The sequence below is a fragment of the Cottoperca gobio genome, chromosome 8 (genome assembly GCF_900634415.1).
Source record: "Cottoperca gobio chromosome 8, fCotGob3.1, whole genome shotgun sequence".
Classification (NCBI taxonomy): domain Eukaryota; kingdom Metazoa; phylum Chordata; class Actinopteri; order Perciformes; family Bovichtidae; genus Cottoperca; species Cottoperca gobio.
The window spans coordinates 22,331,425-22,343,837 of NC_041362.1; the positions used below are offsets into that span (position 1 = coordinate 22,331,425).

Here is a 12,413-nt window from a genome sequence, read left to right on the forward strand (position 1 = left end):
ATATTTTTTGTTCACTGTATTAAGCTCCTTCAAAGTTTTATGGTGCATAATTCCCCAAATGCATCAATTTCTGCTATAATACTCCTCATTCTGCTCAATATTTCACACTTCACTTTGCCTTCTCTCAGCACTGAGTAGATGAATGACTGTCAATCACACTTTAAAGGCAACCTGCAGGGAGGAGCAATTTCAATCAAATGATGTACTTTCTAAAACAAGCTTCGGCATTTTCTGACAAAATGACCATAATAATGTTAATGACAACAGCTGTGTTGTATCACCAGTGGTCATCTAAGATGTTAAATCAGAGAAAAAGAGACAACAGGAAGTCATCTTCTTAACTTTGCTGACATACAGAAAGTTACTCTGCAACTGTACTCTTAAATCTCTGTGATCCAATATAAAGTGTTTTATTACTGCCGAGTTTAACATATACCCAGAGCTTATTGTATCTTGGTTTTTGACTGCCTGTGTTCTGGTACGCGAATCCAGTAGCTCTCGTAGTATTACAAATACAATAGAAACATAATAACAGGTAAGCTAATGGGCATTGAAATGGTGAAACGAGTAAGGCTAAATTAGGGTTTCCGTGTGAAGGTGCAATGCATTTCCATAGTACTAAAACTGAGCGAAGGAGATCGATGGACAGACAAACTCAACACGTCAGTTTCACAGCCTGCTTGCCTTTCATTGTTGTAAATACAACTAATTCCCAATCCACAGTTGAGTGATTAATTTTGAGAGATGATTGTGAATGCTCTGATTAATAAATCATAAGTAAATATATAATGCTTTGTTCAACAGACAGCACCGAGGAGTGGTCCAATGTGTTCCTGGCTCTATAGATTTGTTTAGCATTCTGTGACTTTTCCTCTCCCCCTGACCAGCCAGAACAGTTCCCTCTCTGATTTACAAATCAAACACTGCTTTACAGTTTTCTGTTTCTGTTGAAATGAGTATGAATACTATGACATTTATACACTCATTTTCCCATTTACATTTATTTAATCAAAATTAACAATTTGGACTTTTCTTTTCCCAGATTCAGCACAGCCTTTCATGCCACATTCCAACATCATGTCAGCATCACTGCTAAGGGTTCATTCAAAAGTTGAGCTTCTCATCAAGAGGGAAAAGAAGGACACACTGCAGTGTGAGTGGAAATGGAAAGCTCTAAGAACTGACAAGTAGCTGACAAACTCTGTCAAGCATCCACAAATTATTAAAGTTTCACCGGCTGCTATATATGAATGAACTTTCTCTGACTAGTTCATAAGCTCCAAGGTAGGAACATTTGTAAAAGCATGAATGTCATACTAGGTGAGACTGAAAGACGGGGTGTCTATTTGCAGCTTGAAAAATCTAATTCAGACATTTTGACATTCATTTTAAAAGGTTTTCGTGGCATTCCTAAATAAAGTTCCTGCCTGAGCTCTTTGCTTTAATGTGAAAAAAAACTGACCAGTTTTCACAGCAGACTTACTGTAAAGCAAACTGTGAATGGTAATCTTCAGCTTTGGAAATAAGGCAGGAGAGGGGATAATGGTGGGCTCCTCCGGTAAGCAAGAAATATTTCACTAATGCTCCTGAAGGATTTTACAAGTGTACCGCATGTATTTATCGCCCATGGCTTCAAATCCGCTGGAACCAGATGAGGTGGAGCGAAGAAGAGCAGAAGAAGTGCAAACTGTCAGCTGATCACTAAGAAATGAATGAAAGTTGACACTGAGGACATGTTCCTTTGTTCAATGAGACATCATTGTCAGGTATCTAATAGCTGTGCTGGTTGATCAATAGAGGCAGCCAGTGACGGGATCATTAGTAATGATAATGTTTGAAATAGCTCTTAATGAGATATCTCAAATGTTCCTTTACATTCAAGTCTATTGCATTTGCCAAAGGAACAATACATAGAGCTCTTATCTTGTAATTCTAACATAGTATTTTGTAATTATGAGATACAGCTCTTAATAAATCCATAGAAACTGATGTAGGTTGTCATGGTTACAGTAAATAAACAGTGGTCTCCCGTGTTAAATCTGATGTTTTCCTCCACCACTACCTCCTCTCCATGCAGACTTTAGTGTTTATAACAACGTCACCTTTGCTCCTGTCATAATTACTATGGCCGCTATGTGTATATATGATTTTGCAAAGGCAGTTTTCACATTCTTCCTAATCACTAGAGTTCAGAAAACACTCATTAACAACTGTGGGAGCTGTACAAAAGTGTCTAGCCATTTTAAAATGCCAACCATTAGTCTTAACTTTCATTGGAAATAACCCCTTAATTAAAAGCTAATGGTCGTGCAGGTTAATCAATGAAAGCAGCCGGAGGAGAGGAAGTGAGCTAATCGTTAGCCGATGATGATGAACTGACTGGAGACTGTTATGATGACTGATGAAGCTATTACGAGGATGAATAGGATGAATAGGAAGGGAGGGCAGGTGCTGTCATTGTAAAACTGAAGAAGAAGCAGAATGTGCTTCTGTTGGAGAGGGCTAGAATGGCCTCAAGTATAAAGCTTTATTTAGGAACCATGACATGAAAACTGTTAATGTGTGTGTAATTTCCACATCTTTGTTTGTCCTTTCATGGTGCAAAGCTTTATTGAAATGCTGGAATTGCCCTAAATCTGTGTTGCAGATGTAAACACTTTTGCAGTTTTTTGTAGTGTGAGTGTTTTACAGTTTTGCGTTTGTTCATACCATACTCTCATGTGAAAGGGCCTAAAGGGTTATAAGAGCCAAACATACTGTTGGATTAACATGAAACGTTATTCGCTGTGTGCACATTGGGTGGTGCTGTGGTAATATCCTGAGATCAGGTATATAGGCAAGAATGTCACTGGTGTCGTCAGGTGTTTGACTCCAGAAGAGCAAATGGTTTTTGACTGCGGAAATCGCTTTGTTGTCATATACTTGTGTGTTTGATATCAATGCAACCCTTATTGGAATGTATTCACGAATATTCATGGCAAAATTTAAATGGCTACAACCGAAGTTCGTGTCAGCAGATCGTGTTACCAAACGCAAATGGAACGTATTGCGTCAACCAGGTCATTCCTAAGTAAAACATCTCACACACAGGGTGGTGATACCCTAGTGGTCTAGTGGTACGCCTTCCAAACCAGAAGGTCATGAGTTCAGGGAGACTTTCCCTGGAGTTAGTTAACTGTAAGTCGCTCTGGATAAGAGCATCTGATAATGTACTAGTACTAGACTGAGCTCCTTTAACAGGGGTTAAAGTTATGTATCAAGGTGCTGTAAACATAGCACCAGTGTTAATTTAGTTAACGAAAACTATAATGAAGTATGTTCGTGAACTACAAACTGTGGCAATATCAACATGCAATATCGTTGACAAAAAAGATAAGACTAAAATGTATGTGGCAGTGGGGTGTGGTTAGGGCGCCGGCTGCTGGGGAGGGACAGGAGTGTCCCAGCTGGAGGCCAGACAGCTGAACGGAATCAGGTAATCAGTCACATAATAAATGCATGGTGATGGCCTGGTTCTGTTCTTTTGCAGTAGGCTGGGTTCCAGACGAGACGGAGACGCTTCGTGAGCCAAGACGCAGTGCAGCCTGGAGAGCGGCGGACCACAGAGTGACGGACAGGAGAGCGACCTGTTAGTGTGCGTGTGATAGAAAGCTTGCCTGTATAGATAGTGTGCAAACACGTGACAAAACTGTGTGACGTATGCGTGCAACGCCATGTTGGATGATATACAAATCAACAATGGCGTCTAAAGCGAACAACAACAGCAATACAACTCCGACTTCTTCAAAGTATTCTGACTCTCTGGAGTCCTCTGCAAAGGCAATATTCAGAGGACAAAGTCCAAATTTGCGGCCGTGACCCGTACACGCTAAAGCTGTCGGATTATATTGAGGATTTAGATTAATTACCGCCGATTGAATATCCGGATATTGTGAACTACCTTGTGCTACAAACGTCGTGGGCAACCAACGCACAAATGAAGGCATACAAGCGCTTAGATGCTTATAATTTCTTTGTTTCTGGCTGGGTTGGTAGTCTTCTTACCAAACCAGTGAAAGATGACAGGGTGCTCGTCCATGCCCGTGTAAATCACTCTCAAAGAGCTCGAGATACACCGCTCAAGCCGTGGTTTGTGAGTGAGAAGAGCGGCGATGTTATCCTCGCACACTGTGATTGTATGGCTGGATTAAGCGAAGCATGTTCTTACATTGGTGCTTTGCTTTTCGCAAGTGAAGTAGTCTCAAGAATAAGCCAAACAAAAACATGCACAGAAGAAAAGAGCAAATGGCTGCCATCACATGTAAAGAAAGTGCCTTATTTACCAGTCAGCGATATGGAGAAGTAAGGTCTTACAGTGTTTGGGTATATCATAAGCACAAATGTTTAACGTAAACATTGAAAACATAGCTTTAGCATGAGCTCTTACCAGATATAAAGTGGACGCCACACACACACGGGTGAATTGTGCTTTTTCTTCTGTTAAATCCTTACGAGTTATGGTAGACAGCAATTCATCCCTCTTTTGTGGATCGTTGTTTTTGATGATTGTAGGAAATCTAAAGAACTGTTTCTCTGGGTCACGAGTAGCGTTATTACCACAATTATACACTGCGCACACGATTGGCGTTTTCTTTCAATCTTAGACGTTTAAATGCAAAGAAAATTACGAAGTGTTGCAGCAACTCCCACGCGAACGGGCGGCGTCTTGATTGTGTATATCATCCAACATGGCTGATTTACGGGTTGGGACGTAAGCGTGACGTCACATGCACACAATCTATAAGAATAAAGCTGTGTGTGTGACGCGACACCTCCTCTCTGTCATCATTATCCCTGACTGTGGACAAGAGTCTCCACAATGTAGTTTAAAAGAAAGAACTTATCAAGCTCTCTTTTTATTTTTGTTATCTCTCTCACTCTCTGTTTGTATCAAACACACACACGCAAGGACCCCCAAACGGGTGTAGCGTGGAGCAGGGACCCCCTACTGTATATATTGTATAGAAGAGGGGGGTGCGTTGCGCAAATTTCTTTTAGTTCACCCCTCTCCTTTCCTTTGACTGTAGGTGTGTGTGTCGGGAGTGAAGTCCCGACCTTCGCGAAACACAGCGGAGGAGGGAATGTGAATGCGCAAAGCAAAAAAGAAAAATATATATAAAAACAATATAAAACAAATATTTTTAGAATGGGGAGGTTGGAGATGGGCCGGTAGTTGTTGGGAATATCAGGGTCAATTCCAGGTTTTTTCAGTATGGGGGTGACAGCAGCAGCAGTAGTTTTGATTGATTTTCTATTCCGCTGCCACACCCTTCCTGCCATGGTTTGTCCATGTATAGTTAGGCCCTTAAATATTTGGACATTGACACAATTTTCATAATTTTGGCTCTGTACACCACCACAATGGACTTGAAATTAAACAATCAATATGTACTTTAAGTGCAGACTTTCAGCTTTAATTTGAGGGTATTTCCATCCAAATCCGATGAATGGTGGAGGAATTACAAAACATTTTATACGTGGTATCCCCTTTTTAAGCCAGCTGAGGAGGCAATGGTCCCAGGCAAGAATAACTGGGACACACCAGGACAGCAGAGAGACTGTGCAGGGATATACTTTACAGCAGGGGCGCTGGGAGTATCCGGGTTAGTTGGCAGTTGGCAGCGGGCCGCTGGCTAGGGGCGGCTATCTCGGAGGATGCTAGCTAAACCAGCTTTATTACATTCCCAGCCGACAGCTAGCTGAGGAGGCAGTAGTCACAGGCAAAAAGGCCAGCCACACCAGGAGCAGGGAGTCCGGGGATATAACTCACAGTAGCATTGCTGGGCAGAGACGGGAGTTAGTGGACCGCCAACAGCAGGGAGCTAACTAGCGGTGGCTAGCTTAGCAGTGGTATTGTTGGGCAATAGACGGGAGGATCCAGTTGACGGTAAGTAGTTGAAGAACCGTCAATTGGGCAGAATCCTTGTAAAAAAATGTGGAAAAGCTTTGTAGGTGTTATGACCCGGCTCGGCAAGGGAAAAGGGAGTAACATATAACCAGATGTTGATGGTAAATAAAGTATATTTATTAATAGAATATGGATAATTGGCAACCAATTGCTTTTAACGACACCACAAATAGAACAAAAGGAGGGCTCTTAACATAAGAGCATGAGGCGTCAAAGCCAACGAACAAAAATAACTCCCAACCTAAACATTTCTAAAACAAAGCTCGGGGTGAAAACTTAATAACAAAAGAACACAACAAAACAGCGCCGGGGCACCCTAACGTCTAACAGAAAACGCTGCAAATTTCTAATCAATTAACTTCAAAGATAAACCTAGTTTCGACACCTAGGTTACAGTACACAGAATTTCAGCCAACAATATACGATACACGGAATCTAGTATCCACACAAGTACAAGGCATCTGGCTGACAACACCAGCAGCCCCGACTGTCAACTAGTCTTTCCCGTTCCCTCGGATTGGAGAGCCGGAACAGGTGCACACCAATCACAACTCGGTCATCATCAAGGTGGAAGGAGGAGGTGTCGCCGCAGCCAATCCAGGAGACGGTGGTCACACATCCAAATCTGCATACTTAAATAGGGAAAACAAGGTGCATGCATCCACAAAGTAATCCCTGTAGATAAATAAGGCCGTGGCCGTAACAGTAGGCTATAGCTTGATGTACCGTAGAAAGTTCAAGCCTCAGATGGAGAAGCGGCAAACAAACAACGCCAGCGTCCTCTTACATCAACCCCTTGCTAGACTACTAGATGGATTTTGTTACCATTAGACAGAGCCTGTCTGAACCAAACAAAAAATAACTGCTGGTTGTAGCCTTATATTTAGCATACTGACATGAGAGCAGCAGAGATTTGTTTTCTTATCTCAGCCATTGTTTGCATACAAACTCCTTTATAGTTCAAACATAGACTGTGTATAAGAAGTGGATGTAATCACCATGATGTCACCCATTGATTTTTGTGACATGAGAGGGTGGAACAAAGTACAACCGAACACTGAAGAAGACATTTGCAGGCGACCAAAATGTTACAATAACTTTGATGAATTGAAAACACACTGTGAAAGGATTAAAGTTGTAAAAAAAACACGGCCAACACCCAAACCGGACAACACCTAAGTAGCGACCTGTCAATCAAAAGGTAGCCCTGCCCTAAAGCATTCTCTGTTTATCGTGTATTTTCTAAACTAGACGTGAAAAAAACAATTGAGACCATAAACTCAGCAAAGAAATGACTGAGGTAATAAAATGTTTAAGGCACTTCCGCATTGGCTTCCCTTTTCAGATCAGGAAGTTGCCCCAAATACATGATAATGACATGTACAGGTTCTTAATTATCATAAGTTCTATTCACGAAAGCTTAAAATATTGTTTTGTATTTCAGAGCCACAAGAGCCGAAACCATACATTATGGGCGATGACTTTTCATATGATAAGGACGTCAAACATTTTCAAACACTGGCGATAGAATCATGACAATCAGCAACAATGCTTACAGCTACCACGTGCATGTGTTTGTGTATGTGTGACAGAGATAGATGTTGTTGTGTATATTTATATCTGTATGCACATTTAATTAACACGCACACAGTAATGTTGTTGGTTTAAACTGGCTGTAAGAGCAGACACATTCTCTGTGTTATGGAGAGATTTAATGGACCTCTAATTGGTAGTTACAAACTGGCCCTGTGTGCTGTTACTGGAGTCAGTGCACTTTTGTTTCCAAGTTTCATCAACTGCTCTGATCCTGGTATACCTGTCTTGCAAGTCTAATTAGTAGGGGTCTACACACAAATAGTGTTGGAATCCTGTTGTCTTTTGCAAATCCTAATATTATTCTTGTTGGTTGGTTGAACAAATCTCTTCTTGGTCCCTTTATCTCCCATTGTTTTTAATTGTAAAACGTCACAGACGGTCGAAAGATCCATTCCCACAACGTAACCTTACTCAACAGTATGTCATATGGCTCACTCCACAACTCAAAGACCTTGGTGAAGGTCAGAGTGTGATAGGTGTTAGTTATTAGTATGTTCGCATGGATGGGTGAGTGTACTAGCTTTTCTGTGTATGTGTCTTCCTGTGAGGTCGGCTGATCACTGAAGAGAATTACCAACCCCATTAGCACCTTTCTGCAGAATAGCACCTTGCAGGTCAAGCACAGCCTCAGCCTGTCTAAATATAGACAGAAGATCCAGTGTATGAGAGAGAGAGAGAGAGAGAGAGAGAGAGAGAGAGAGAGAGAGAGAGAGAGAGAGAGAGAGAGAGACAGACAGACAGACAGACAGACAGACGAGAGGGAGACAGAGTGGTCAGTTCTTATTCTGTCTCCCCCTTGTTAAAGGAGTAGTGCAACATTTTGAGAAATATCCTGACTTGCTTTCTTTCCAAGAGTGAGATGCGAAGATGGATATCAGTGTCAAATGTATGTTAAGTAACTCTGGAGTCGTGGTTAGCCTAGCTTAGCATAAATACTGACAGACAGACTGTAGACAGAGTCAAAAAGTGAGAAAATATGAGAGAAAAGAGACAGGCATTAAAACAACAGATAAAGAAAGTGTGTCTGCACTAAAGGACCCTACACACTGAAAATGACAGTGATCATTGCATGTAACATTGTGTGAGCTGGTCTGAGAAAATCCTAGTTGCAATCTGCAAACTCTTAAACACATTAAACATAAAATAAAAATCCCAACCTTCATGAAGGGATGCTTTATCGCAGGACTGTTGAATTAGACTGCATTCGTTTTTAAATAAATGTACCGTAGTGTGTACAGTTTAGCCCTTGTGTCAAGCCGATGTGTTTGAAATAATATTGCCCTGCTTTATCTATGCACAAATGAACTGAACAACTAGGTAGAGAACTGTAGGGTTTGGCGATGAGATGTTGAATTTCAAAATTCCCATTAATTAATTAATATTCAGGCATCTCTGTTCTGCCTCACTGCTTGACTAAGGGCTGGGCACTTGGCCTGCGACTGGAGCTGTGTGAGTCATCCAAAACTGATCAAATCATATGGGCACAAAACCCGCTACAGGAGCTATATCCACCATTACGAATAAAATGATTATCAATCGTGAGATTATTTTGCCAGAAATAAGTGTATTTGCACTTCAATTTAAAAACGCTTTGTTGGTATGACCATATTAAAACACAGTAGTGCCAAAGCACATTGTACAAGGTGGCAGTACAGTTATTAAAACATTACTAAACTATGTTAACAATATTTTGTAATGTAAAATCAAGAAAAGAAGCTGAGTTCTCATCGTATTGGCGCTTAACGATACTTTCTGGAACATGGCTGAACAAGCCCAGCAGAAACATCACCATTAAGACGACACCAATGGTCAGAGTTCTTTGACATCTCAGTTGATGTTAACTACAGACTTAAACAGGGAACAGGGATGCCTTTCTGAAAGATGGAACATGACTGACTCCATCACAAGACATGAAGCATGACATACTTGAAAAGCTTGCTGAGACCATGTACAGTTTTAAGGCTTATCCTGAAGATGATGACATCAGCGGTGTTGCAAAATCACTGATTAGCCATTAGCACCCCTGCCTTACTGAGCCTGGTTCTCAGCTAGGATGATATTAATTAATTAATATTAATATTATTAATATTAACAATTAATATTTTAGAACCTGGAAATAACATTTCTGCAAGAAAAAGTACTTAAATGATCAAAATAGATTATTTTTATTTTTGTCAATCAACTAATCAATTAGTGAGCAAATCGTTGAATCACCAATTAAAAACTAAATTAATCTATTAAAACCTTATAGTCATTAGTTCTAGATAAAATAATTATACGTACCTCGCTGTATATGCTTCCATAGATTTGGTTTATTTATACCACATATACAGTATTTCTTTGGTCTTACAGTGTGTTACAATGTAGTGTGAATGCGTATTTAGAGCTCTATTTTCTAGCAAATATTTGATCAACACAAATTAATGTTTTCGTAGGAAGAGCAAATTCAATAGGTAGCAAACATAACTTGCTATTAGAAAGAACATGTGTGTTTCTTTGCAGGATACGACAAGAGATGAAGCCCTAGCATCCGTCACTGTTGGTGTGCTGACTGTTCAAACACAATGCACCTCCAGCCCATCTCCACAAACAAAGCCCTCTCACCAAAACTGCTAACTTTGAGAAACTGGATTAGACCTTCGTCAAGATAGTCATTAGCTATTAGATAGCCCTTAGTAACCTTTGCAATTATTGCACTGTTAATTGTAATGACAAAAACATTGGTTACTCTTGTGAAACTACACATTTTCTGACATATTTGGATGAAAAAGTACTCAATCATCAAAATAGTTGGAGATAATTTTTCCATCAATCAACTAATCAATTAGTTGATTAATCGTTGCAGCTCTAGTTGTAATGTATTATGTCAGAATTACATCAGGTTTAGTTGACAGGTTCTGTATTGAACAGTAGGGACGGCATTAGAACCGAGACTTAATTATAATGTTATTATGATGTGTTCAAATGTAGTCTTACCAAAATGTTTTTGGCGAGAAACTTGCAAAAATACAGTTGTTTGAAGGAAATGTTTCCACAGCAACATAAAAACCATATTAGAGAGGGAATTATAACGGGTTTAACTTTCTAACAAAAAGCCAAGTGGTAATAAAGGAATGTATGTTGAAGTACATTGTAATCATTGTTTTATTCTTCTTTTTTTGTATCTAATCGGTATTGAGAATCGTGGGTTTTCACTGGTATTAGCATCAACTACTCATTTCTGGAATCGTGAGATCTCTATTTAAAAAGATGCTTACTTCAAAATCAGCACTACTGTTATCCTTAATATATAAAAAAGATGCTTCCGTACATTTTTTGGAATCTACCTCAGAAACCATTCAAATCTAAAAATATCCAACTCTTTAAGGACATTTAATTGTTCTTGTTTCTATCTTTTATAATAAAAATATTAAGCTTTGAAAAAATAGTAGTTCTGTGTTTACTGTCTGTCACTGAGTCTGTACTTTGTCAGTAGTTCTGTGTGTAGTGTCAGTCCCTGTCTCTTTAAGGCCAGGTAGCACTGCTTTTTGTTTGTGTGTTCTATCTGGTGATGTAGTTTTGTTTCTGGTGTGTAATTTGGTTGACTCTAATTGATTTGTTGTCTGAGGCAGAACAGGGTTAAAAGTGAACTCAACTGTCTTTCTCTCTCTTGGGTGTGTGCTGTCCAGGCCTACACAACTACAGCAATCCAAACTGAGGACAATAATTGTTTAAGGATTGCTTGTGACAGCCCTAGTGTCACACTTCAGCTGCCCTAGCAACTTAATATGTGCACTGTTGATAAATCAGAACAGAGACAGATAGCTGAAGTCTCTGGCTTTGTTTTTTAATATAAGCATGGTGGTATGTAAGTGGACATAAACATTTTATATTTGTTTATGAAGTACAATCATGTATAGTGATATTTTAATGTTTTATTATTTATGTAAATTCTGCTTCCATTCAGTTGTTAACTTTGAGCAGGATTCTGATAAACTTAAAGAAACAAAATGTATTTGCTGTTTGTCCAAACCTGAAATAGTGTGGACGCATCTCATTTCGACAGAGTTTTGAGTAGACGGTTTTGGAAAAAATAAAGAATCGGACGAGGTAGGCGAGACGGGAAAAATATAGAAAAACAGCAAGAGTGACCAAAGATGAAGAGAGATACAGTAGAGACTAGAGACAGCAAGACAGAGAGAGACGAGTGAGAAAGAGAGAGCAGATAATTACTCTCTTTGTCTGGCTGCTATTTTTATCTGTGACAATGTACCACAATAACCCTTCCTAACAGATACGCACGCACACACACACACACACACACACACACACACACAGGAATCTCAGAGGGAAATGAAACCCTTTTCATCTTCACTATTAGCACTGGTGGGAAAGAGAGAAGAAGAGAGAGGGAGAGGGATGACTGATCACCAGAAAAAAACAACTTCTGTCCCAGTTTACATAAAACTTCTCCCCTGTCATGAAGTCATCACAGAGCTGTCCAACCAAACAGCTGAGAATGCAACCGCACCTGCATCGTCCTCGTGGCAGCAACACAAATCAAATGAATGCACCAATTGTTCGAGGATTTTCATAAATATACAGGAGGTTGTCTTAATGGCATTCCAGCAGACATATACTGATAAATGATACAACAGGGCAACAAGTATACAATGAATATCACTCATCAGCAGACAGATGCCGGTCTTCTATCAAACAAAATGCAAAGAAACTCTCTAGCTAAGGATGGATAAGAACCCAGAGCAACATACTGGTGAACCTCGTCATGTTCAATACTGGTAGTCTATATGATATTTATTTACATGTCAGATGTCTAGTGCTTCACATGTCTAAATGTGTATGTGTACAGGATTTAAAGGCTATTAAATAC

The 12,413-nt window shown here is 39.8% G+C and overlaps 1 protein-coding gene across 2 annotated transcripts in view; it reads right to left on the bottom strand.

Annotated features, from left to right (window-relative positions):
- The window catches only part of LOC115012554 (junction plakoglobin-like), a 129,646-nt gene that overhangs the window by 81,579 nt on the left and 35,654 nt on the right, over positions 1–12,413 (bottom strand). The window lies entirely within an intron of this gene.